The following is a 24580-nucleotide window of genomic DNA, read 5'->3' on the forward strand; positions in this document are numbered from 1 at the left end:
AGGCCAGTTTGAATTAACTGCTGGTGCATTCTAACTCTGAAAACATGGGCTGTTATTTCTGAGTACAACACTCTCCTTTTAAAACAGATCCAGAGAATGAACAAGCATAAAAATATTCCAGACAACTTCAGGGTACTTCCTCAGTGGCACTGACCCTGTATACACCAGTAAGGAGTATGACCTGAAGGTCCCTGTCATTAATGAAGACACAGTACATTGCCATCTCTGTAGGATGTGCATCTGCTTGACCCTGAACAAGTTCTTTGGCTGGGACTCCAAATTCATGCTCTGTGCAAAAGGGAAATGGGAGATTGGAATAAGCAAGAATCTGTTTTCTGCTCTCCAAGTTCTCTTGCTGAAGAGTTAACTTTGTACAGGTAAGCTAACTGACACCAGCGGCCATGCCCTCACTGGCGTATTTGTGCATTGCTACCATGGTCCCTGACTTGGCCAGTTGGTGCTGGTCCAAAGAACACCCCAACATGTTTAAAGTGTTAGTGTGGGCCAGGAACAGTGTCCAGTAGGCTGGCTGGGTACAGCTACCCCATTTGAAGGGAAAGAGGGTTTTGCTGGACGAATGCATGCCACACTGTGCCAGCTGGGTTCAGAGATGGTGAATGGGCTTAAGGCCTTAGTGTAGACACAGTCCTTAATAATGTAGTCTCTCAGCATTTTGATATTCACCCCTCCACTATGTGTAAGACTCATTCTCCTTTCCCATGAGTTTTCAAAAGAAGGCACAGACAAAGGGTATCTATGGACAAACAGCTCCTAGAAAGCTTAAAAAGCTGGTGCCCAAGCAAACAAAGGAGTAGGTTAAACCTTAGAGGATCAAACGATCAATCACATCTGCCCCTTATGATCTGTGAGCTCAGGGACTGAGCCTTCTTCCACGTGGGAAGAACAAGTTATACCTTGTATTCCTCCATGGTATATGACTGAAGAAAATTACACGATATCCATTTCACAAGATGGTTGGGATTTTTGCTGTTGTTTGTGGGAAGAAGATAGTTTGTTTTTTATGGAGTACTGCTGGTTACAGGACTCTTTAAGGCAATAGCAATTTTCTTCTGTTGGCTGGAGACTACCAATTTTTGCACTGCATAAGTTTTTGCACTGCTGATTGACCTTTTCCTTTCATTTATCAATCTGTTATATTTCAGTATGTTATTTCCTTTCAGTAAATTTTTTGAGTTGCGGCATTAAGAACTGCAGCAAACCACTTAAATTTGTTTTAATTTTTGTTTATTGCTTATTTTTCAAATTTCAGTATGCACCACAGGTCTGCAGGAGCCCATCATTTTTCAGGGCCAAGAAGCCTGCAGACCTTCTGATAGGGAACAGTCCATGCAGTCTTCTGCCTACAATAAACTTTTTTTTTCCCCAGTACGTGGGCGACAAGACAGAGTACCACAGAGATTAAAAAACAGATTGAAGCTCTCATTGTGTTTAAGTTGCAGTATATATTAGGATATGGCATTTGTCTAATGATGAGTCTTATGGCTGAGGTGTTAAAAAAGAATTAGTCTAGGCAATTTAGCCACAAGACAGCTATTGATATTAAGAGAAGCAGTCTGATTGACTTTGGAAATCTCCAATTATAATCCTTGTTATAATTATCATTACGCTTCTCTGTCGAGCACTGCTGAGCCTCCACTTTTGACTCATACCAGATTCCTACTGAAGTCAGCAGGAGCTGTGCTTGAGACTGAGCTCTCATAGGCAGCACTGTTTGTCCAAAAGTAAACAAGCTGTTCCCGTAAATTGGCTCCCTAATATGGTCTGGTTCCCCCTTTGTATGATAATAGCTCTAATCAGATATATAGCATTTTCTTTGTTCTATTGCCACAGTAACAAAGTAGGGACTAGGGGACCAGTAGTACAGAAAATTTTCAGACTTGTCCAGCTCTACAAAAGTCTTAACTAGAATGTTCGGATTGGCAGATCCAAGGGCTAAGCCAGCTCCCTTGAGTCTCCATCTGATAATTTATCAAGCACACCCTGCTTGCTTGTAAATCTTCTCCTTATTCATTTTTGGACAGACAAGTAAAATATCTTTTATCGATTTCATTGTCATGATTAAAAGGAGGTAAGTATATTTACTGCAAGACAAGTAAATACCCAGGTTTATTGTGGATACAGGAAAAATCCATCTTCATCTCCTTACCTACTGCTTTATACACTTAGGAAAACTCTGCATATTGATTGTGGGTAAAGTTGTTAATTGTCTGGCCAGAACTGCAAGTCCGTATAGTGGAAAGCCTGTGTCTGGGAAGCAGCTTTCCACTTCTGTAGAAAAGGATGAAACAGAGACCACAAGCCAGGGAAAACCTGAAATGGAAAAATTCATGAGACTATCATTATTCATATTAAGATGCACAATGTGAAAAGAAGATCTTCACATTAGGAAGTTTCTGTAAAGGTTAGCTTGCTAACAAATTGCCACCATTATCTCTATAATCACTTGCTAAGCTGTAAAAAACATAAATCTGTTATCTTGCAAGCAGATCTGTGGAAGTGCAATCCAGGGGGATTCTGCATGGGCCTAACAGCCTGTTCATATTGATCAGAGGACAGGGCTGAGGGCTGCAATCTCAGGCTGTGTTTAAATGCTGTATTCTCTTATTTCCAGGAGAACTGGAATTTGCACCCCTTTGTTTTTTCAGTATTTGTCTGGGCACCAATAAGCATGTATAGCTACACTGAGCAGTAAGTCAGAAGTAAACGCCATTTCTCCATGGAGTGTTTTCAGAAATACAATTACAATTGTCCTTAAACACCATGCTCCACCTGTATTTTTTTATATTCCTCTTCTGCAGTGGGGGCTATTTTAATCTAAAGCCACACCACCAATCTCAGGGCTTTTTTTACTGACTACTCTGTCCAAAATTTGCAGTAGCAAATACTTAGAGTCGAGCACCGAAACAGAACAGAGTATCACTCAAAATGTTTTTCGTTGCAGTGGTGGCTACAGCCTGTCACCCTATAGTATTTGAACACCTGTATACAAGAATGGTTTCTATCTCATGGGACCCCTGGGTGGCAAGGAGTTGTCCTAGTTTTGCAGACAGCAACTTGGGTATTAACAGTGATACTATAGTAACACTGTGGCCTCCTGAAAGTGCTGTTAGATTAGAGGCACAGCATAGCCAGGATTTCACAAGAGTTCTGGGGTCCTGCAGGACCTGGACCCTGGACACCCCATGCTTTTAACCACGAGTCAACTGCCTTCTCTCACTAATCCATAGCTGTGCTCCAGAGCTCTGCAGGAGAAACCATCTCACCAAAAGTGCATTACCCTCCTTCTACTGGGAGGGAAACCTCCTGCAATTTGAAGTCAGTTCATCCTTTTTTCTCACCTTATTTTCGCAAAATAAAAAATGAGTCTTCCTAATGTGCAACAACTTTCGTTAATCAGGCAGTGACCGTGTCTGAGATGCATTCAGGGAGCTCCCCACCTGGAGAGGAAACTCCAGGATAATCTCAGATTTCAACATTTCTGCTACCTGCAGCCAGTGACAGAGGCAGCATGAGCCTTTCAATAGACATGAGTGCCATCTAGTGGTGAGACAAACCCACACAGTCACACCCCAGAGGCCACCATCTGCCCATTGATGTCAACGTGGAGCATGGGTGACACATTTTCTTTCTGCTGTACTTTAACAACCTAATGCAGAATGTATGTAGTAATGCTTATCTTAGCATTTGTTCTTGTGGGATTTATTTTACTCAGGCTAATGGAAAATAATATGGGCCAACCACAGTTAAGCAAGCAGCAGACACTAACGGCTCTCTGCCTGAGGTTTTTCTGTTTCCACAATAAGGTACAGAAATATCTGTACCTCAGATCTGCCTGGGTAAAATGACCATGAACATTAGCCTGACTCCCCAGGAGTTAAGTGAGAACTTTACARGACAAAGGGCTGTTTAAAGCTTTATTTACTTGTTGTAATGTGTAATTTTATAGTTTGCATTGTGGGAATGGATATTCAAAGTCCTTACTTTTTTTTTTTAGGTACATTTTCTCCCAAACTCTTTTGCCTTCTTTCACACACAAATCCAGATTCATTAGTGAGACAGAGTGCAAAGATAGCAATTCTCTGTTAATCAGTCAAATAGAAATGAAGAAGACACCATCTCACCAAGAACATCACTAGTGGAGGAACATACAGGGAAAGTTAGCTGACCAGGAAACAAAGAGGGGCAAATACTGGCTGGTTATATAAAATACTTTTGATTTCACTTCATGACAGCAATTTCAATGCAGCAAGCAGAGCTCAAGGTGTTGTCACAGAATCACAGAATGGTTGAGGTTGGAAGAAACCGCTAGATATCATCTAGTCCAAACTCCCTGCTCATGCAGGGTCATCTAAAGCATGTTGCACAGGATCGTGTGAAGGTAAATTTTGAATATCTCCAGAGAAGGAGACTCTCCAAGGATGGAGACTCCACAACCTCTCTGGGCAACCTGTTCCAGTGCTCAGTCACCCTCACMGTGAAAAAGTTTTTTCTCATGTTCAGATGGAACTGTCTGTGTTTCAGTTTGTGCCTGTTGCCTCTCATCCTACCGCTGGACACCGCTGAAAAGAGTCTGGCTCCAACCTCTTGATGCCCTCCCTTCAGACACTTATACACATTGATAAGATCCCCTCTCAGTCTTCTCTTCTCCAGGATGAACAGGCCCAGCTCTTGCAGCCTTTTTTCATGAGAGATGCTCCAGACCCTTCGTCACCTCTGTGGCCCTTTGCTGGATTCGCTCCAGTAGCTCCATATCTCTTGTATTAGAGAGCCCAGCACTGGACGCAGCACTCCAGATGTGGCCTCACCAGGGCTGAGTAGAGGGGAAGGATCACCTCCCTCGACCTGCTGGCAACACTCTTCCTGATGCASCCCAGGATACCATTGGCCTTCTTGGCCACAAGGGCACATTGCTGCCTCATGCTTAACTTGGTGTCCACCAGCACTCCCAGGTCCTTCTCCGCAGAGCTGCTTTCCAGCAGGTCAACCCCCAACCTGTACTGGTGCATGGGGTTATTCCTCCCCAGGTGCAGGACCCTGCACTTCCCTTTGTTGAACTTCATGAGGTTCCTCTCCGCCCACCTCTCCAGCCTGTCCAGGTCTCTCTGAATGGCAGCACAGCCCTCTGGGGTATCGGCCACTCCTCCCAGTTTTGTATCGTCAGCAAACTTGCTGAGGGTGCACTCTGTCCCTTCATCCAGGTCATTGATGAAGAAGTTGAACAAGACTGGACCCAGTACTGACCCCTGGGGGACACCGCTAGCTACAGGCCTCCAACTAGACTCTGTGCCACTGATCACAACTCTCTGAGCTCTGCCATTCAGCCAGTTCTCAATCCACCTCACTGTCCACTCATCCAGCCCACACTTCCTGAGCTTGTCTRTGAGGATGTTATGGGAGACAGTGTCAAAAGCCTTGCTGAAGTCWAGGTAGAAAACATCCACTGCTCTCCCCTCATCTACCCAGCCAGTCATTCCATCATAGAAGGCTATCAGATTGGTTAGGCATGATTTCCCCTTGGTGAAGCCATGCTGACTACTCCTGATCACCTTCTTTTCCTCCACATGCTTGGAGATGGCCTCCAGGATGAGCTGCTCCATCACCTTTCCAGGGATGGAGGTGAGGCTGACTGGCCTGTAGTTCCCTGCGTCCTCCTTCTTGCCCTTTTTGAAGACTGCAGTGACATCATTGGCTTCCTTCCAGTCCTCAGGCACCTCTCCTGTTCTCCATGACCTTTCAAAGATGATGGAGAGTGGCCTAGCAATGACATCCGCCAGCTCCCTCAGCACTCGTGGGTGCATCCCATCAGGGCCCATGGATTTGTGGGTGTCAAGTTTGCTTAAATGATCTCTAACCCACTCCTCCTCCACCAAGGGAAAGTCTTCCTCTCTCCAGACTTTCTCTCTTGCCTCCAGGATCTGGGGTTCCTGAGGGCTGGCCTGAGCAGTAAAGACTGAAGCAAAGAAGGCATTCAGTAACTCTGCCTTCTCTGCATCCTTYGYCACCAGGGCACCCACCCCATTCAGCAAAGGGCCCACATTTTCCCTAGTCTTCCTCTTGCTGCTGATGTATTTGAAGAAGCCCTTCTTGTTGTCCTTGACATCTCTTGCCAGATTTAATTCCAAATGGGCCTTAGCCTTCCTCGTCGCATCCCTGCATACTCTGACAACGTTCCTATATTCCTCCCAAGTGGCCTGTCCCTTCTTTCACACTCTGTATGCTTCCTTCTTCTGCTTGAGTTTTGCCAGGAGTTTCATCCATGCAGGTCTCCTGCCCCCTTTGCTTGACTTCTTATTCATAGGCATGCACTGATCTTGAGCTTGGATGGTCTTGTTGTGATGGTCTTCTGAGAAAAAACAGACTTTGAATGTCTGCAAGTCACCCTACAATCACACAGTTACACTCCTCCTGAACTATGGTGCTTTCTCTGTGTGTCGAGCAAAGAGGAGCACCACTAATCCTAGGTTTGCTCTATCCTCTGGTGTGTCCTGTATTGTATCAGCAGCAGGTTTTTGAGCCAGCAGAATCAAACCATGCCCTGGCTGCTCACTGCTCCTGACCCCAAAGATGCTGTGGTCAGAGGGCCAATGCTGGAAAGATTTGAGGATCCAGTCAAAAGCCTTCTAGAAAAAGAAGCTAAGGGCATGCTTCATCTTCCTCCAATGGCATTTCACCTTACACTGGCCACGCAGCATTTTCTGTTAAAACAGGCCTTAGGTAGTTAAAACATGCATGTTTCTTTATCCTAGGGGAGTGCATAAGGAAAAAAATAATAAAAAGAATTGAATTCCTGTGCAAAGCAGCCAGCTGGCTGCATAACACAGTACATTGGTCAGGGCTCTGATCAGCCAGGTAGCCAGGAACTTCTTGGCAAATCAAGGGAAGTGTAACATATGGGTCTTTCCCTGTGTGTTTGTCCTCTCGGAGCAACAAAGGAAATGGTAATCAAAAGCCACCAAGTCTTGCTATTTGTCAGGCAGCCTCCCTCTCTCTTTTCCCTGTAAAAGCTGACCCTGCGACCCCTTTCATTTGTCAGCTTGCCTGTGTCAGTATTAATAAAGGGATCTCAGCTGCTGAGCACCCCAGCCGATAACATCTTGGGAGGAATTAGGCAAGGCATGCTGGCAAGGGGTGGGGGGAGTTTGAGGGAGAGTAATTGCAGGCACACTGATGAGAAATAAATGAGATCAGAAAAAAAGACCTCAGATGGGATAGTCTTGGGCTAAAAGGGAATATATTTTTAGAAAGATGTGGGACCCATGGACTCAGTAGCAGGTCTCCCATGGCTTTCAGCAGGGTTTGGCACAAGCCTCTAGCAAGCAAGTTTCCACATGGCAATTGGCATTGGGCTTTGCTGCAGGGCAGCTAAATAAGTGGGCTGAAATGCTGGATTACCCCCCTCTCCACAGGGGAGAGCTGGTCAGAGACAGGGGAAGGCTTGCTGACTCACGCAGGTCTGCACTGGCACTGTGCAGGCTTCCCCTCTTCTGAACAGCAGCAGAAAGCTTTGCTTATCACAGGTGTTCAGTCACACACCTCAAGGCTGAGATTTGAAACACTTTTTCCCAATGAGGATATTGTTAATGAGGGCATGCCACCCCTCCCAGACCATATGACTGAAACCAGAGGAGGTACTGGTGATGTGAGGAACATTATTCACCATGCAGCTGCCGACTGGAATCCAGTCCATGATACTTCCCTAGTCAGCAGAGTGAACAAACAGAGTACTATATCAAAAGAAGGCATACATTTAATCAGTTCCTGTGGTGCTGTAAAACTCAAATTTAATTTGATTTTTTTTTAATCAACCTCAATGTTTTACTCACTGCCAGCACCAGAGCAACATCATTTTCTTTCTACCAGTCAGAAGAAGGGAATGTGTCCCTTTTCATTCAGCTGCAGAATGTGTCTCTTTTCATTGAAATTCAGTAAAGATCAGGAAAACACTGTGGCAAGTTAAAGGACATTTTGCAAAGTCTTTATCTGTGTAGCCTAAATAGACCTGGCAACAGAACAGATTGTGCTCTGAACTTTGGGAAAAGATGAAATAACTCATTCACATCAGTTAGGCTATTTCTAAGAGCAGAATCAGGCTCATCGTCTATCTACAGATGCTGCACTGTCCTGCGGATACGTGGCACACATCACAGTCTCAGTGCCTGAATTGTCCAGTGATGTGCGCTACGTACCAGTTCTCTTAAATGTCAAAAAGTGACCTCTGCAGGAAAGCTGAGTGTCCAGAATGTCAGCACTAGACTGACCACAGAATTGCAAACCACAAGTGTCAATTTGGAAAACTGTGACTCATGGAAACAGGGAAGGAACAAGTATGACAATGTAGAATGAGCTTTTTTGGTTTTAAGAGTGCTACGTCATGTCTGCACATCTAGAACTAATCGGGCTAATAATTTAAGCCCATGTTTTTCTATTTTGACATACATTTCCTGGTTATCTCCAAATTTTCTGTGAAGTCCAGCAATGAACAATTGTTTTAAAAGTCCAAAAATTGCATTTTTTTTCTTTTTCTGTTTTTTTGTTGCTATTGTAGTTGTTTAGTTAACTGGCCACGAACAGAACAAGGACTGTTAAGATGATACTGAAACCAAAGTTTTTCAGAGCAACTGATGGAGAACTGCCAAGGCAAAAGTGCCTGTCCTCTACGTATCAGGCCCTGAAAGGTAAATCTGAAAAGGGGGGCCCCAACTGGTCACATGTGGAATTCTTGGCTAGTAGCTACTTTTGAACATTCAACTGCTGGAACAGCAAAGCCTCCCTTGAAACAAATTATTTTGCCTGACATCATGCTGCCCAGTCAAATTGCATTTCATATTCTTGCACAGAAATTATTCCACACTGTGTTTTCTCTTTTAGAATGTGCATCAAGTAGGCAGGCATCCTTCGTTAATAAGCCCGAGAGGAAAAGTCTAGCTTAGACAAGTTAAAAAATGACTTCAGGACTGTTCATTTTGGCAGAAAGCACTTCATGCCCTCTAAGGAAAGATCATAAGCTATTACCTGCCTGCTAGCTCATAAATTATCAAGCCAGAGCCAGTCTGATTATTCTTCCATTTGTAAGTATATTTAWAATAAAATTCATCCTAAGGATTGCACCTTGGCACTTGCATATGGAATCCTCTATAAACAGTTATGCACTGCAAAGCCTTTTGCCATACTGTCTAGCTGTTTGGGTATCAAGCAGGGTTAGGGGAACATAAGCATTGGAGACAGGAATGAAAAGAAAGTTGTGTTCTTCAGAAAGACATGACTTGCACTAGTGCCAGCTTCAGTGCCCACTTTTTGCCTCCATCTGTTTGCTGCTTCTACTGCCGTTGGGGTGTGCGGGAATAAGAGACTTTGATCCAGCCTCCAGGATAACCATCTTCCCTGAATGGCAAAAGTCTCTCATATTTACACAGTCAGGCAGGTCTGCAAATAATCAAGTCAGAATTAGTTTAGTATTATGATATACTCTGGCTTATTTGTCCTTATTTGACTGATTTTTTTTGAGAAATTCAAAAGCTGTTCTGGCCCCTCAGTCTTTCAGCTGASCTTCACTTCATTACCATATTGTGGGAAATGTTCTTGTCAGTGAATTCAGCAGTGTGCAGGTTTTCCTATGGAAGCAGTAACCAGCTGCTAAAAGTTAGAATAGCCTTTGGTGCTGCAGAAGTGGATTTCATGGCAGGTTGATCCCAAGAATCAGAGAGTCAGACAAAGCTTAATGGTGACCTTACTCCTCTCTTACAAACAGAAGAAACTTTTGCCCAAACATTTCCTTAATTCCCATGGCAAGAGTAAGATCATTCCCCTTTTTCCAGTCACATCACAATGACATCAAGTGTGACCGCAGGAAAGATAACAGTTTCTAGCAAGTATTCTAAAACACAATTTGGGGTTACTTCCCTCTACTTTCTAAGGCTGAAGTAGTGTGTGTCCCGCCCTCTAACCTTGGAATCAGGGTGGCTGCCTTGTCAAAAGGCTTTGTATTCTTGTGTTTATTTTCAAAATCCRGTAAAGAGTTTTCTTGTCCTCCTTTCTCTTGGCAGTTTGGATGAACTCTTCAGCAGATCAGAGGCTATCACCTATGCATCTTTTCTTCATGGATATGTTCAGTAGAATTAAGCAGGACCTTGCTTGTCCCTGCCTGCCTACAGCAAGCCATATTCTTGTCATTACTCATATTTAATCAAACATCTCACTTTAATACCAGTGTTTTAGTTCTTCCTTTAATTTCCTCTTGAATTCATTACTTGCAGTGTCTTTCAGTGAGCCCAACAATGCAGGTCTACCTAAGGGGGAAATTTCTGGGTGCAGGACTCAGCCACCTCTGCAGATTCATCCTTACAGAGTGTGGTGGCAGCATGGTAGAAGAGCACCAGCCACTTCAAGAGAGCTGGTTAATATTCAAACATCACCTCCTCCAGGCTCAAGAGTGGTGCATCCCTATGAGTAGGAAGTCAAGCAAAGGAGGCAGGAGACCTGCATGGATGAGCAAGGAGCTCCTGGCAAAACTCAACCAGAAGAAGGAAGTCTACAGAAAGTGGAAAGGGGGACAGGCCACTTGGGAGGAATATAGGAACGTTGTCAGAGTATGCAGGGATGCGACGAGGAAGGCTAAGGCCCGTTTGGAATTAAATCTGGCAAGAGATGTCAAGGACAACAAGAAGGGCTTCTTCAAATACATCAGCAGCAAGAGGAAGACTAGGGAAAATGTGGGCCCTTTGCTGAATGGGGTGGGTGCCCTGGTGACGAAGGATGCAGAGAAGGCAGAGTTACTGAATGCCTTCTTTGCTTCAGTCTTTACTGCTCAGGCCAGCCCTCAGGAACCCCAGATCCTGGAGGCAAGAGAGAAAGTCTGGAGAGAGGAAGACTTTCCCTTGGTGGAGGAGGAGTGGGTTAGAGATCATTTAAGCAAACTTGACACCCACAAATCCATGGGCCCTGATGGGATGCACCCACGAGTGCTGAGGGAGCTGGCGGATGTCATTGCTAGGCCACTCTCCATCATCTTTGAAAGGTCATGGAGAACAGGAGAGGTGCCTGAGGACTGGAAGGAAGCCAATGATGTCACTGCAGTCTTCAAAAAGGGCAAGAAGGAGGACBCAGGGAACTACAGGCCAGTCAGCCTCACCTSCATCCCTGGAAAGGTGATGGAGCAGCTCATCCTGGAGGCCATCTCCAAGCATGTGGAGGAAAAGAAGGTGATCAGGAGTAGTCAGCATGGCTTCACCAAGGGGAAATCATGCCTAACCAATCTGATAGCCTTCTATGATGGAATGACTGGCTGGGTAGATGAGGGGAGAGCAGTGGATGTTTTCTACCTAGACTTCAGCAAGGCTTTTGACACTGTCTCCCATAACATCCTCACAGACAAGCTCAGGAAGTGTGGGCTAGATGAGTGGACAGTGAGGTGGATTGAGAACTGGCTGAATGGCAGAGCTCAGAGAGTTGTGATCAGTGGCACAGAGTCTAGTTGGAGGCCTGTAGCTAGCGGTGTCCCCCAGGGGTCAGTACTGGGTCCAGTCTTGTTCAACTTCTTCATCAATGACCTGGATGAAGGGACAGAGTGCACCCTCAGCAAGTTTGCTGACGATACAAAACTGGGAGGAGTGGCCGATACMCCAGAGGGCTGTGCTGCCATTCAGAGAGACCTGGACAGGCTGGAGAGGTGGGCGGAGAGGAACCTCATGAAGTTCAACAAAGGGAAGTGCAGGGTCCTGCACCTGGGGAGGAATAACCCCATGCACCAGTACAGGTTGGGGGTTGACCTGCTGGAAAGCAGCTCTGCGGAGAAGGACCTGGGAGTGCTGGTGGACACCAAGTTAAGCATGAGGCAGCAATGTGCCCTTGTGGCCAAGAAGGCCAATGGTATCCTGGGGTGCATCAGGAAGAGTGTTGCCAGCAGGTCGAGGGAGGTGATCCTTCCCCTCTACTCAGCCCTGGTGAGGCCACATCTGGAGTGCTGCGTCCAGTGCTGGGCTCTCTAATACAAGAGATATGGAGCTACTGGAGCGAATCCAGCAAAGGGCCACAGAGGTGACGAAGGGTCTGGAGCATCTCTCATGAAAAAAGGCTGCAAGAGCTGGGCCTGTTCATCCTGGAGAAGAGAAGACTGAGAGGGGATCTTATCAATGTGTATAAGTGTCTGAAGGGAGGGCATCAAGAGGTTGGAGCCAGACTCTTTTCAGCAGTGTCCAGCGGTAGGATGAGAGGCAACAGGCACAAACTGAAACACAGACAGTTCCATCTGAACATGAGAAAAAACTTTTTCACTGTGAGGGTGACAGAGCACTGGAACAGGTTGCCCAGAGAGGTGGTGGAGTCTCCTTCTCTGGAGATATTCAAAACGCGCCTGGATGCAATCCTGTGCAATGTGCTCTAGGTGACCCTGCTTGAGCAGGGGGGTTGGACTAGATGATCTCCAGAGGTCCCTTCCAACCTCAACCATTCTGTGATTCTGTGATTCTGCTCTAATTCCCTGCTGCATCCATGCTCAGCCCCATGCAATCACGTGTCAGCCAGGAAGGGCCCTCTCTATCCTGACATTAGCTCAGAAAAAGATCTATCCTTGGATAAGTTAGAGCCTTCTATGAATCCTGTGCTTCAGTGGAAGAAAGAAGATGGGGAAAGCTAGGTGCCTGGTGTAGGAACCCCACAGAAACAAGCCTTGCCTTATGCCTGCAGCAAATAGAAAGTGGATCTCAGAGCCTTGACATCAAAGTATATTTTGGGCTGAGGAAAAATACAGACTGTTCTAGGTTAGCTGCTGTGAATGACTGGGTTGAGAGAAGACTTAAAGGATGAGAGAGGCAACTGATGAAGGGAGAAGAAAATGACTGGGTAGTCAATAGGCTTTTCAGAATGGGTATGAGATGAGACAAGCAGCCAGCTGGTGCAACATCCACAAGGACTGAAGTGATGCTTGTCATAAGGAATATATTGAGGATGGGGCCAGCTGCCAGAGTCCTTCTGTATCATGGGGCCAAGATATCAGACAGAGTCTGAGTAACTGCTGCAGTGGCTTCTAAGCACAGGAAACAGTTTAGGAAGGATTGAATTTCGGGTTTCCCATCCCAGTGGCTAGAATAGCTAACAATCCTGTCTCTCTCTAATGAAACAAGCTGTTTCAAAATCTTCAAAAATCCCAAGGTGCAAATCTTCTCCTTTGCATTTCTGTTGCTGCCTGCAGGATGTGATATGAACTGCTCGTCACAGGTCTAACTGGTGTCTATTTGTAGACCAGTGAGCTAAGGAATTGTCCATTATACTCACTCCTTAATAAAAGCTATTTTTTCTCACTTTATTTTACTGGTCAGAGGCCGGCAAAATCAGAGCCTGAGGTCACTGGGACCAGTCTGAATATATCTCTATATATTTCTCTGTATGTGTACACACACACACGCAGATGGAATACTCTGCAGTCTAAACATGCAAGAGTCAAAACTAGAAGAGGGACTGTTATCCCCACTTTACAGTAGAGATGCTGAAGGAACAGGAAATGAAATGAGTTCCAGACCATACTGGAAGTCTGTGATAGATCTGGGAAGTTAGAGAAGTCAGGGTTAACTAGAAAACCATCCATCCTTCCTGGAAAGGAAGGAAGGAAGACAATACACAAAAATAAGTAGGATTGTAGAATACTTCTAGTATTAAAATAACCTTAATTCCTTGCTTGAGACAGTCTCCCTGCCTTTTTCTTATTTTACATTCAGTAGTCTAAAGCAGGAACTGTGACACTTACTTTTTGAAATTTTTTATTTCTTCATTTTTACAACAAAACCTACAATAAATCAGACTCAGGAGCTCTGTGAAGTTTGCAAAACCCAAACCCTAGTCAGCTTCAGGCATTTATACATGACGCATACACTCATCAGTGCTCACTGCTGTTATTTCTCTGCCAATCACCTTACCGAATGTGAAGATGTGTCACAACACTGAGCAAACATGGAAACAGCCACTTTAATCAACCATATTTTCCCCATCTGGTAACTCTCCTTTAACATCGTAGTCCAGCTTTCACACAGATTTTATAGAGAGAAAGTTTACAAGCAATAAAAATTAACAGCCAATATATATGCAACAAACAAATCAACAACTCCCCCCCCCCCATAGTGTGTGCCTGAGTGGATCTAATTCAAACTGTGACTAAACTGTGGTTTCATTTCCATGAAATATTTTGCCTGAGGATGTGCAGTATGCAAAGAGCGTGTGATTCATCTCAGCAAGAGCCAGACCAAGGGTGACAGGAAGAAGTTTGGACTACAAGCACAGAAAAACAGCTGTAACAGAAGAGGAAAGGTGCAGAGACCTGTTCTGTATGTGCCAGGATGCCTGGTGCCCTCAGAGCAATAACTGGGCACATACAACATGAGAACAAGGTCCTGTCCTTCCCAGGCACCGCTCTAAGGAGAACTTAAGTGGCTTCCTTCCCCCATAATGGAAAAATAGAGCAATATGGTTAAATGCCAAGATAGTTCATGTTTGAAAGCTCTTTCTCTACTCTGCCTCAAAACACACCTCACTTAGAGCTCCTCCATGCACACTGCAGGGACATTTTTGTGAGCACTTCCTTTCCGGGAGAGCCAGGCAATCTCCATGGGAGCTGGGGAGCAGGTGCCTTGCTAGTAATAATCCTCTCAGTCGTCTGGTTCATGTGTTATTAATGCAAGTACATCATTTCCACTGACATAAATTAGGAGTATTAATGGCAACAGAACAATGAATATCTGTGCAACCAGAATCTGACATCTTGTATTTGTCATGACACTGAACAGCTTGTTTTCACATTATAAAACACTTGTGTGGTGATCAGGCTGTGATCACTTGTATATGTGAAAGATATTTTAAGGCCCAGTCATTGTTGCATCTCATTCAAATATGTCAGGGATGAATGTTGGGTGAATGGATAAGCATATATTTTGTTTTGAAGAGCTGCTTCTCTTGACATCCTTCAATGTGGCTAATTAAACTGCCTCTCCTCTGGTTATTCACTTTCAGTAAGATTTTTGGAAAGGAAAAGACAAACTGAACACAACACAGCATATGAGGTTGTATTATTTTCAGAGTTGGCTGGGACTATAGTCCAGTTTCCTAACAAAATGAAGAGAATGTGACCATATTGCCTGTCTCTCTTTGGCCAACCTTCCTTTCCATTCCCCCTTTTTTTCAGTCACCTCTCTCAACTCAGCCAATTTTGGCAAAAGAATTGAAAGATCATATCTCTGAGATACTACATTACTACAGTTTTTGCCAAAATTAGAGTAAAAGTAGAGGAAAGAAACCATACTAGTGCCTTCACTGAAGGAAAGACAGGCTTTATCCACTGTTTAAGCTGCCTAACCTGGCCACTCATTAAACACACAGGTCCCAGTTTCTTCGGTATTTGCTGCTTTTTATACAGCCAAAAGGCCAAACAAAGGTAAAGTGGTGGGATGACACCAGGCTATGTGTGGCAGCGGGACAGAAGGGGACACAGAAAGGGCATCAAGGGATTGCAGGGATGCCGGATAAGAGAGAGAGAAACCTGCAGCAGGGTAGAGGCAAAGAAAGGAAAGTAGAAGTGCAGCAGATAGATAGGACTGAGGATATTGCAGTGTATGCGATGGCAGGACCCCTAAATTCAGTGATGAGGAGAGGAGGGTATTGAGAGAAAGGAAGTCTATCTGTAGTATTAACTCATCTTGTTTATTTTCCATGCAAACTTAAAGTGAGTTAAAAGTAATGAGTTAAATAAGATGTTTTCCAATTCATAGTTCCCATAACAAATTATTTCTAAAGAAGGCAATGAAAATGTATTTGAAGAGAAACTAAGGCAGAGAGGGGACATATTTGAGTCTCGAAACCAAGGAAGGATAAGATCCTCCATTTAAAAAGCTCTTTGTTCTCAATTCTTTATTSAATTGCTTAATCATTTGCTTTGATAGAATACACTTGACTAATGGGTGTCATTTACTTAATTTATAACAATAAAAGGTGATCTCAAACTCATTAAGAGATGCTTTGTGCTCTGTGGTGATTCCATGATAACATGGACTTGGAGTAGCTACCCTCTCTTAGCCGCATGGGTAATTTTGTCAGCTGGTGACATCTGATGTCAAGAGAGGAATGTCATATGGACAGATGCAGACAACCATCTTTTTGACAGCATGAAAGAAGTGGGAAAATATTTATGGCACTGAGAAATATTTATGGTCAAAGGCAATTGGGGCTGTATTGCACAAATCTATAGTAACCTAGTCTTTACTAGTAGAAATACTTGCTTTGGCAAAAAATACTGGCATAGGTACTGTTCCGTTTAGCTGTCTAGTGCCCAGAAGGTCTTTGTTTCCCTAAAAGAACCAAATAGAACACAACAGGAAACAACTAAAATAAATTCCTAGCTGAAGAGTCTTCCTGGTATGTGCTCATATTTTTATTATTTCTCATTCCCTAAATATTTTTATTGAGTGTATTGAAATAAGCAGTTTTATTTAACACAGAAATATATTAGATTGACAACTTTGATGTAAATCCTTTCACATCTATTGTTCTTTGAAGACCAAAACACAATGTAACTGTGATCCAGCTTCACCAATTTCAATTAGTTGCCAGGTGACTGTCATATGAGACTTTTCYTCATTGTGGTACATTTCAGCTCTTGCTTTTTTATGGGAGAAATATCTCAAACCTCTCCATAAGTCTAAGGTCAGCCTTGCACGACTCAGACTGCAGAATTTTACTGTTACTCCTGTGTTGCATCTATTTCCTTTTGTTTCATATAGTTCTGTGCAGAAAGACCTTCCCTTCTGCTTTTAGGMTGCCAAGGGACAGAGAATTGGCCGAGCCCTCTAGCAGCATGCTCCAGTGCCTACTCGTCCCCAGTGTTGAGAGTATGTAGCTTCACTTGGTCCAGTTRCATCTTCTCAAGATGATGTATCAAATAAACAGAGATCATATAATAAGTATTCTGATGCTGAAAATCTCAACTCTTTGTTCTAGAATTTCTTCCTACTTTTTGCTTGGCTTATGTAAATATAAACCATTCAAAATCAGTGGAGGTTTTCCACATAAAACAGCTCTGTCTACACTGATTCAATTGCAAGTTACAGACATGTTAATAAAACAAATTTCTGTAAGTTCATCAAGCTTCCCACACTGTGAGAAGAGCATTCCTCTTTGCTCAGTAATGTTTTTCATGCAAGTTACCATGCTCAGTTATCCTATAATAAAAGTGACTTACTGTGGTTAAAAAAAAAAACACAAACACATCCCTTCCTCAGTGACACTGCTCTAGCTGACAAAAGTTAGGAGATACTAAGTGAAGCGCAACTCTGGTACTTCTGGTTTGTTATATTTTATTAGTTCCAAACAGTTAAAAATGTCTTTGGGGCTCGCAAGTGAACTGCTAAAATGCAAAATTCCACAAGTTTTGCAGTCAGATGTAAGGGAGAAAACAGAGGTGACCAGCAGAAATACCTTTTGAATTAAACCTCGGCTCCTGACTCTGCCCAGCTAAGAAGTTGGATGAGGAATGCTCTTTAAACAGCTGCTTCAGAAACAGCTGAAAACACCCAGTGATTGTCTCCTGCAACTCCAAATGTACGTTCAGAATGTCAAAACATCAAAGAAAGGCTTCCTTCTGCATTTCTTTTTTTTGCTAGTTTAGTTGCAGCTGAAGCAGTTGTGATATGTCTGATCAGGACAGAGGAAACCACAGTATTTTTGCAGAGCAGGCAAGAACCAGGAAGTTTTCTTATATTCTGTTCTGGTGTTAACTCCCAAACTCTCTGATCCACTTTTCTGATATCATTCTCTTTCTAAAAAATCTTACAAACAACAGGCTTCCTAAGAATTGATAACGTTTTTTGTTGCTCTTCTGACTGTGGTAGGGCTGTACTGTTCCTACTGCTTATCAGTGCAGTTTCGCTTGCCTTCATTAACTGTTAACCTTTCCTAAAATAACACGGTGAAACTCTATAAATTTCTTTTCCTGACAAAAAAGATTTGTAAGGTCTACCCAGTCCTTGCCTTTCTCATTCCCTAAATTCCTTTTCCTTTTTTTACCTGGTGATTGCTGGCATATTGGCGTGTGTGTGACATTTTGAGCTTGAAGAGACCACCACCCAGAATGACAACCTCAACCAACTCACTCAGTGCCACAACTTATTCCAAAGACTGGTCAACTGAATCTGAATACCAAGGGTGTTTATCACATAAATATCCAGCTCTCCTGTAAATAACCAAACCATTTATCTTGAGATCTTTTAATTAACTTTATGAAAAGTGGAAGATGAATAAACACTTTAGTATCTAGGTACCAGTAAAATCATTATTTTGTATATATTTTTATAATACCAGTCCTCTGCATTTTTGACTCTGAAGAAAAGCCTATAAAGAATTTTCTGTTTCTCCCTTGACTTTACCCCAGTGCCTGACCTCAAAATAGATTCGCAATAGCTAACGGAAGTTCAGAACTGCTTGTTTGCCAAGTCCTCATCTGTAGGATGTCATTTCAAGCTGTATCTATCTACTTTACAAAACTCCTGAGTCATCTTATATCTGGGCATCTGGAATTGTCTTGAGTTTTGAACCAAATTTGATGACTATGTTAAAACTCAGGTGTGATCTCACAGATACTCTGGTTCAGTTTTAGAGCATGCTTGAGTCACACAGAAGAGAGCTTTAACCTAGTTTTCTGTGGAAACAAGGCCTGGATGCCTGCATATTGGTTAGTGATTCCGTCCATGACCTTTCCACTGTTTGGCCAGTTTCAGCCAGATTTGATGGTGGGGTGGAGCTCTCAAAAATAACGGAGTTTTTATATGCTTTCAAAGTCATCAGCTAGGTAAAGAGACATTTGTGCTGTCACTGAAGTTATGGCCTACTCAGGGAGAAAGGGAGGGGGAAGATGGGCAACATTTATTCTGCATTTATTAATCTTATTGCCAGTTAATTAAAAAGAAAGATAATAAGTCACAGTAACTTTTCATCTCCAGGTCCACGTGTGCCAAATGCCTGCCTTTCACAGGGCTGTCACACCACTAAAATCAAATCCTACAGCTGTGCTGCCTCACTGAGAAGCTCAGGCTTAAAATTTGGCCCACGGTTTCTGTGGAAGAGGGTCAGCACTGCAGCACTTACATGTTTCATTTTGAGCCAGATGACCCCAGGGCCTTTTCTGTTCCTCACCAAACACAGCTGAACTCTTCCTGCAACTGCTTCTCCAGCAGCACGGCCTGTGCTTCTGCTTAACTCTTCTCTTTCCTGAACCCTTATTTGGACAAACAACCAATACCCAGCTCTTCTCCTTTTTTCGGTAACTGCTATGAAAAGTCTTTCAGAGTCCGCCACCTGTGCAAGCCTTCCTGTGGTTTCAGAAAAGGCAGCAGTGGAGCAATGTTTATTCCACTGCTTCTCACACTTAACCTCGAAGGAAAAGGAAGGTAACCATTAATTGCACTGCAGTGTGCATGTGCTGACGAGCATAGCAGTTTGCTCTAATTCCTGGTGTCCAGAGGCCAGCAAACCTAACCAAATTCAGACCCAAAGCACCGCACGTACAAACCTAAGTCCAAACCACACTGCACAATGGCTATGTTTTATAGTTCCTGTGGATTCAGAGACATTAGACTGTATTGCAAAAATCATTACCCATCCACTCCAGGCTCCTGAAGCTAATGCAGATAGATATAAAAGACTGCAGGAATGCTGACACATATCCACTGATGGGAGTTATTATGCGTTGAAGACTTATATGTGGTTTTTTTTTTTTTTTTTTTTTTAAAGAGTCTGAATTTGGCTAGAAGCCATTCACATCATGCACGTTTCAAGAAACAGAGGTTTCAAAATCTGATTTCGAGGCCTCATTCTTTTATTGTAACTTATGCTAGACCTTAGGTTTTTTGTTCATTTGGGGGGTTGGGCTTTTTTTTTTTAATCTAGCTCTGGCTGAGGGGGAAGATTAGTTTTGGGGGGAAGGTTTGGGCTGAAAAACTGCAGGGGTTGGGCTCATGGGTGAATTCGGAGGGATTACAAACCCTCACTGTTGCTTCTGCCTCAGACTTGACCACTCTCCTTTCTCCCCTTCCCTCTTCCTTTCCCCTCCTTGCTCACCCTCTGCCAAGTCTAAAGCTGTCGCTGCAAGAGGTAAGAGCTGTAAAGGTCTGTGCTGCTTTATAGCAGCTTGCAGGAAAGCTGCGATGATGGAAATACAATGAATATTGGACATATTCTAATTAACCTCAGGAAAATTGCCATCAGGAGCAGAGTATTCCCCTGGAAAAGATGCTTTTAAGTGGCTGATTGTGTGTTTGTCCATGAAGCTTTTATCAGACCCCGTAACAGCATTGGGGAAGGCTTGCAAGGATGGTTGAGAATAGGCTTCCATCAGAGAAGGAGGGGTAGGAAGCCAGCTCTGATGCTGAGAGGCAGTCTGTTGCATTTAGGAAATACAGCGGCCAGACACATAAGAGAGCAAAAGAAATGGGGAAAAATCAGCAGGGCTCTCTGTTTAGTGGTTCAAAGGTTTAGGGGCACCTCAGCCAGCAGAACCCAGCAAATCCAGACTGATGAGTCCTTAATCATCTCACACCACTGAAAGCTTTTCTGCACCAGAAAAGTCAAATCATATGGCCACATATAGTGATAGAATCTGGTAAACTATCTGGACCAAGCTACGAAATGAAAAACTGAACTGGACTGTGGCAACAGTCAGTAATTAGGTGCAACCCTGCAGTTTTACTGCTGTTTGTGATTTTTGATTAGTAATTTCAAAAATTGCTTCTGTGTCATTTTGGAAAATCCATCTCAAACAGCATTGCAGGACAGTGTGTGGTATTTTTCTGCAATGTCTTGCCTGCCTTAGGGCTTGAGGTATTTGTATTTAAAGAGCCTTCTCCTTCCCCCTCGCCTCTCCAACCCGGAGTTAATTTGTTCCCACACCTCRGTTTGTGTGAACAGATGCCTGCATCTCGGAGCTCACAATTGCTAGCTGGGAAGTGATTCAGCTACTAAACAGTTATAAGTGAGCAGGGGAATAATCATCGTGTATTGCTGACATCTGAAGAAATAATCTTGTTTTCATGACTTCACCAGCAAATGAAAAGGGACAAAAATAGAGGGCCCCGGCTGCCTCAGATCTGGGCCACCTCACAAGGAGCCTGCAGTGAGGGGCCGGCGAGCAGCGCCGTGTTTGCGGCCGGCGTGTGCCGAGCCACACGACTAACCCCACCGCACACCACCCCGGGACGAGGCAGCCTGGCACTGTCCCCACCAGCGCAGGCTGCTGTCTCACAGGGTGGCAGCAGTGCCRTAGGGCCGGGCTGGCAGCCCTAGGCGCTGCCGCTGGCTATTCCCCCGGCCCCCACGGCCCCCGGGGCCGCCCGGTCTCGCCCCACAGAAACAAGAACTAACAAACAAAGACCCCAAACACATGGATTGTAATGAGCTAACAGGAGGGTTGCAAATAGTTCTGACTCACTTCATTTTTTTAAAAAAATCTGCAGGATAAAAACAGATAGTTTTTACAGTTTTCCATGGGTTTTGCACATGGACTAGATACACTGGTTTCAGTTTTAAGTATTTTCTCAGCTCTAGTCCAAAATACCTGAAGTAGCTGAAATAGCTTTTTCAAATTTCTTAATCTGTGTAGTTGTGGTCTCTTCCTTTTGATTAAATTGTGTTTGGTTTTATAAATAGAAATTCTGGGATTAAAAATCACACGGAGGTATTAAAGGTGAAGAATGTCAGCTTGCTGATTCTTTGTGTGTTGCATAATGTGAAGTGCAAAAGGGTATATTCAGTGAACAGCCAAAAATAAAACAAAACTTGTGTCAGAACAAAAGCACTTCTGCAGCACACTGACCGCTGCATTGTCTTTTTGTATTTTCTCCACTGCAATATTCTGTTGGAAAAGTGCACAGCTTCAGCTAATAGTAAGCGGGATTAACTCAGAATCTGAGATCCAAACAAAGCTCCCCCAGGCTGGTACATCTCAGTCTTCAGAATAAAGACCATAAACAAAGACTACAGAGTTAGCTCCAAATTCCTTCATCTCCATGATGGGCAAAACTGTAATCTAGCATCAAAATACTAATATGCAGYGGGACTGGAACTCCAGATCCACATGTGAACCTCTTCCAACCCCTCAAGCCTTTGCTTTTCCACATATTGTGCGTAGGGTGACCACAGCTCTGGAAGGAGATTCCGGCATCCGGTTTAGTGATATGTTGCATGTTTAACAGTTTTTGTCTACTCAGAAGAGCAAAAGTCATCATGTTGTTAGGCAACACACACAAAGACTTACCTGTTCATTGAACACTTTTTTGTGTCTATATGGCCACAGGGTTTGGCATAGAAATTAGAGAAAAAAAGTATTTTGCTATACGGGTTCCACAGAAAAAATCCTACTGTGTACAGACAGAATTGATATTGCCACTTATATTGCAAATAGGAGCCTGCACAAGAGCCTGTTTCAGATTACAGTATTAAAACTCATTCTCCCACTACTACACTAATTTTGCTCTTCATGTAAACCAGCCTGAAGTGGTCCAGTCTTCAGATAACAAGAGGTCCACAGGAATTAAGTTCTACTTTTGGTTTAAACAAAAGGAATTATTAGAGATATAGATATAGATCTATTGATATATAGATATTAGATATAATTCATATATTCTATAGATATACATATATATTATATTCTTATCTTATATTCATATAATTGGATATAATTCATTCAAGAAAAAGAAACTCTTTTAATGAGTAAAAATGATTACCAGTACCTATAACCATTGTGGCTGCTCACTAATTTCTTCCTGATACTTGCCAGTATACTATGATGTCCTTCAAGCCAGCTTTAAACAGGGTAGATGATTGACAGAAGTACATGCTAGTAAGATCAGAGCCGTGGAAACATCTTATCCACTATAAGCAGGGAGGTGGACCCACTATAAAGGTTATCACAGAAGGGAGGTTTTGAAGTGTAAAGGGATTAAAATGCTTTGGTTCAGGAGACACTGAGGATGGCTCTGTGATGTTTAAGATAACACTGAAGCTGCTTGGTAAAAAAGTGCCTCTAGAAGGAAGGAGCTTTTTGTGAGGAATAAAAAGGGAACACTTAAATTGAAAAGTCAAGTGTGTAAACCTGTCTTTCATCCTAYTAAGATACTTTTTTTTTTCCCCCCAAGAATGAGAGCCATTATACACTCCATCATGGAAATGAAGATGTTGAGAAACACTCTCCTAATAAAAACTGACATGAATTTGGGAAGGCAACTAAAGTCAAGCTGTGTAAAATTAGTCCATGTTGGTATGGGTACGCCCTGGAAAGAATTGCTTTGGTTAGGCGGTGGTTGTGATTATAGTGGAAGAAGGAAAACAAAGGCGCCATTGAAGACCACACCTGGACAAGTGTCGGGGCAGTCGGATACCAACAGGCATACTCAAACCAATCAGTTTGCACAGTGACCTGGCCTACAGCTCAGAGTTATGATGAAAGGGGTAGGATTAATTTTCAGATTAAGATACCTCAGTGTAGGCATCCGCATGTAAATTGGGTGTCTAAACTTCAATTATGGTAAATGGAAAGTTAGTCAATTCAGGCAATGGAGCCTGAAGAATTATTCAGCTGACCAAAAAACGGTTGTCTGTTTTAGGATGAGCTGAAATATATTTCTAGACTATTTGTGTATCTACATCAAAGTAGCTCCATCATAGCTCCATTAAGCTCCATCTTAAACTGAAACTGCATGCAGCTGTGTTTGTTTCCATGCRCATTCACCACATCTGGCTGGAAGAGCCACCCTCCACACCCGGCCTACATGGTCCCAGGGTCATTGCTGAATAATACAGCACAGAATGATGTATATCTGTCTTGTGAGTAAATGTGAGCTGGATTTTACCAAAGTGCAGATATATGATGTTTCCTGCATTCCTGGGAGAAATTCCACAACAATTCTCTTGTGGAGCAGCTGAGGGGCCCTGCCACAGCTCCCAGCACAAAGGCAACATATAACAAACATATGGTTGTCTGGGCAGAACTGGATCCTACCAATTATCTCCTACTGAACAGACCTCAGTAAAATTGCCCAATAAACCTCAGTACAAACTATAGAATCATAGCGATGGTCTTTCCTGGCCTTGTAAATGATTTCACAGGCAGTCGAACCTGAATCTTTCAGATGACAACAGAGACGACATTCTGGGCAGCATGCTTCTCCCAGATTGCATCATCATAAGCATATTAAATTTTGAGTTTGCCTCAGGCTGGGAGGGAGTGTGGGTATGCCAGGGAACAGGATTAGAAATCAAAATTAATTTGAAAAACTCAAGAAATGAATTGAACCCTCTCCTACCCCAGCAATGAAATGAAATATGGAAGGATAACGTTGGCCAAGGCAGAAATACAGGAATACATATGACTTGCATCAGCAGCAGTCATCCAGAGAAGAATCCTGCTAGTGATTTCCGTGGGTGAAAAACTGACCAGGAACTGGAAACGTCGCACTGAAAGGAAAATGGCATATATCAAACTGGGGTGTATGTACTGGAGCATGGCCTGAAAGATACGTGAGGTGGTCCTTGGCTG

Source organism: Apteryx rowi, unplaced genomic scaffold (assembly GCF_003343035.1).
Source record: "Apteryx rowi isolate R43461 unplaced genomic scaffold, aptRow1 scaffold_485, whole genome shotgun sequence".
Classification (NCBI taxonomy): domain Eukaryota; kingdom Metazoa; phylum Chordata; class Aves; order Apterygiformes; family Apterygidae; genus Apteryx; species Apteryx rowi.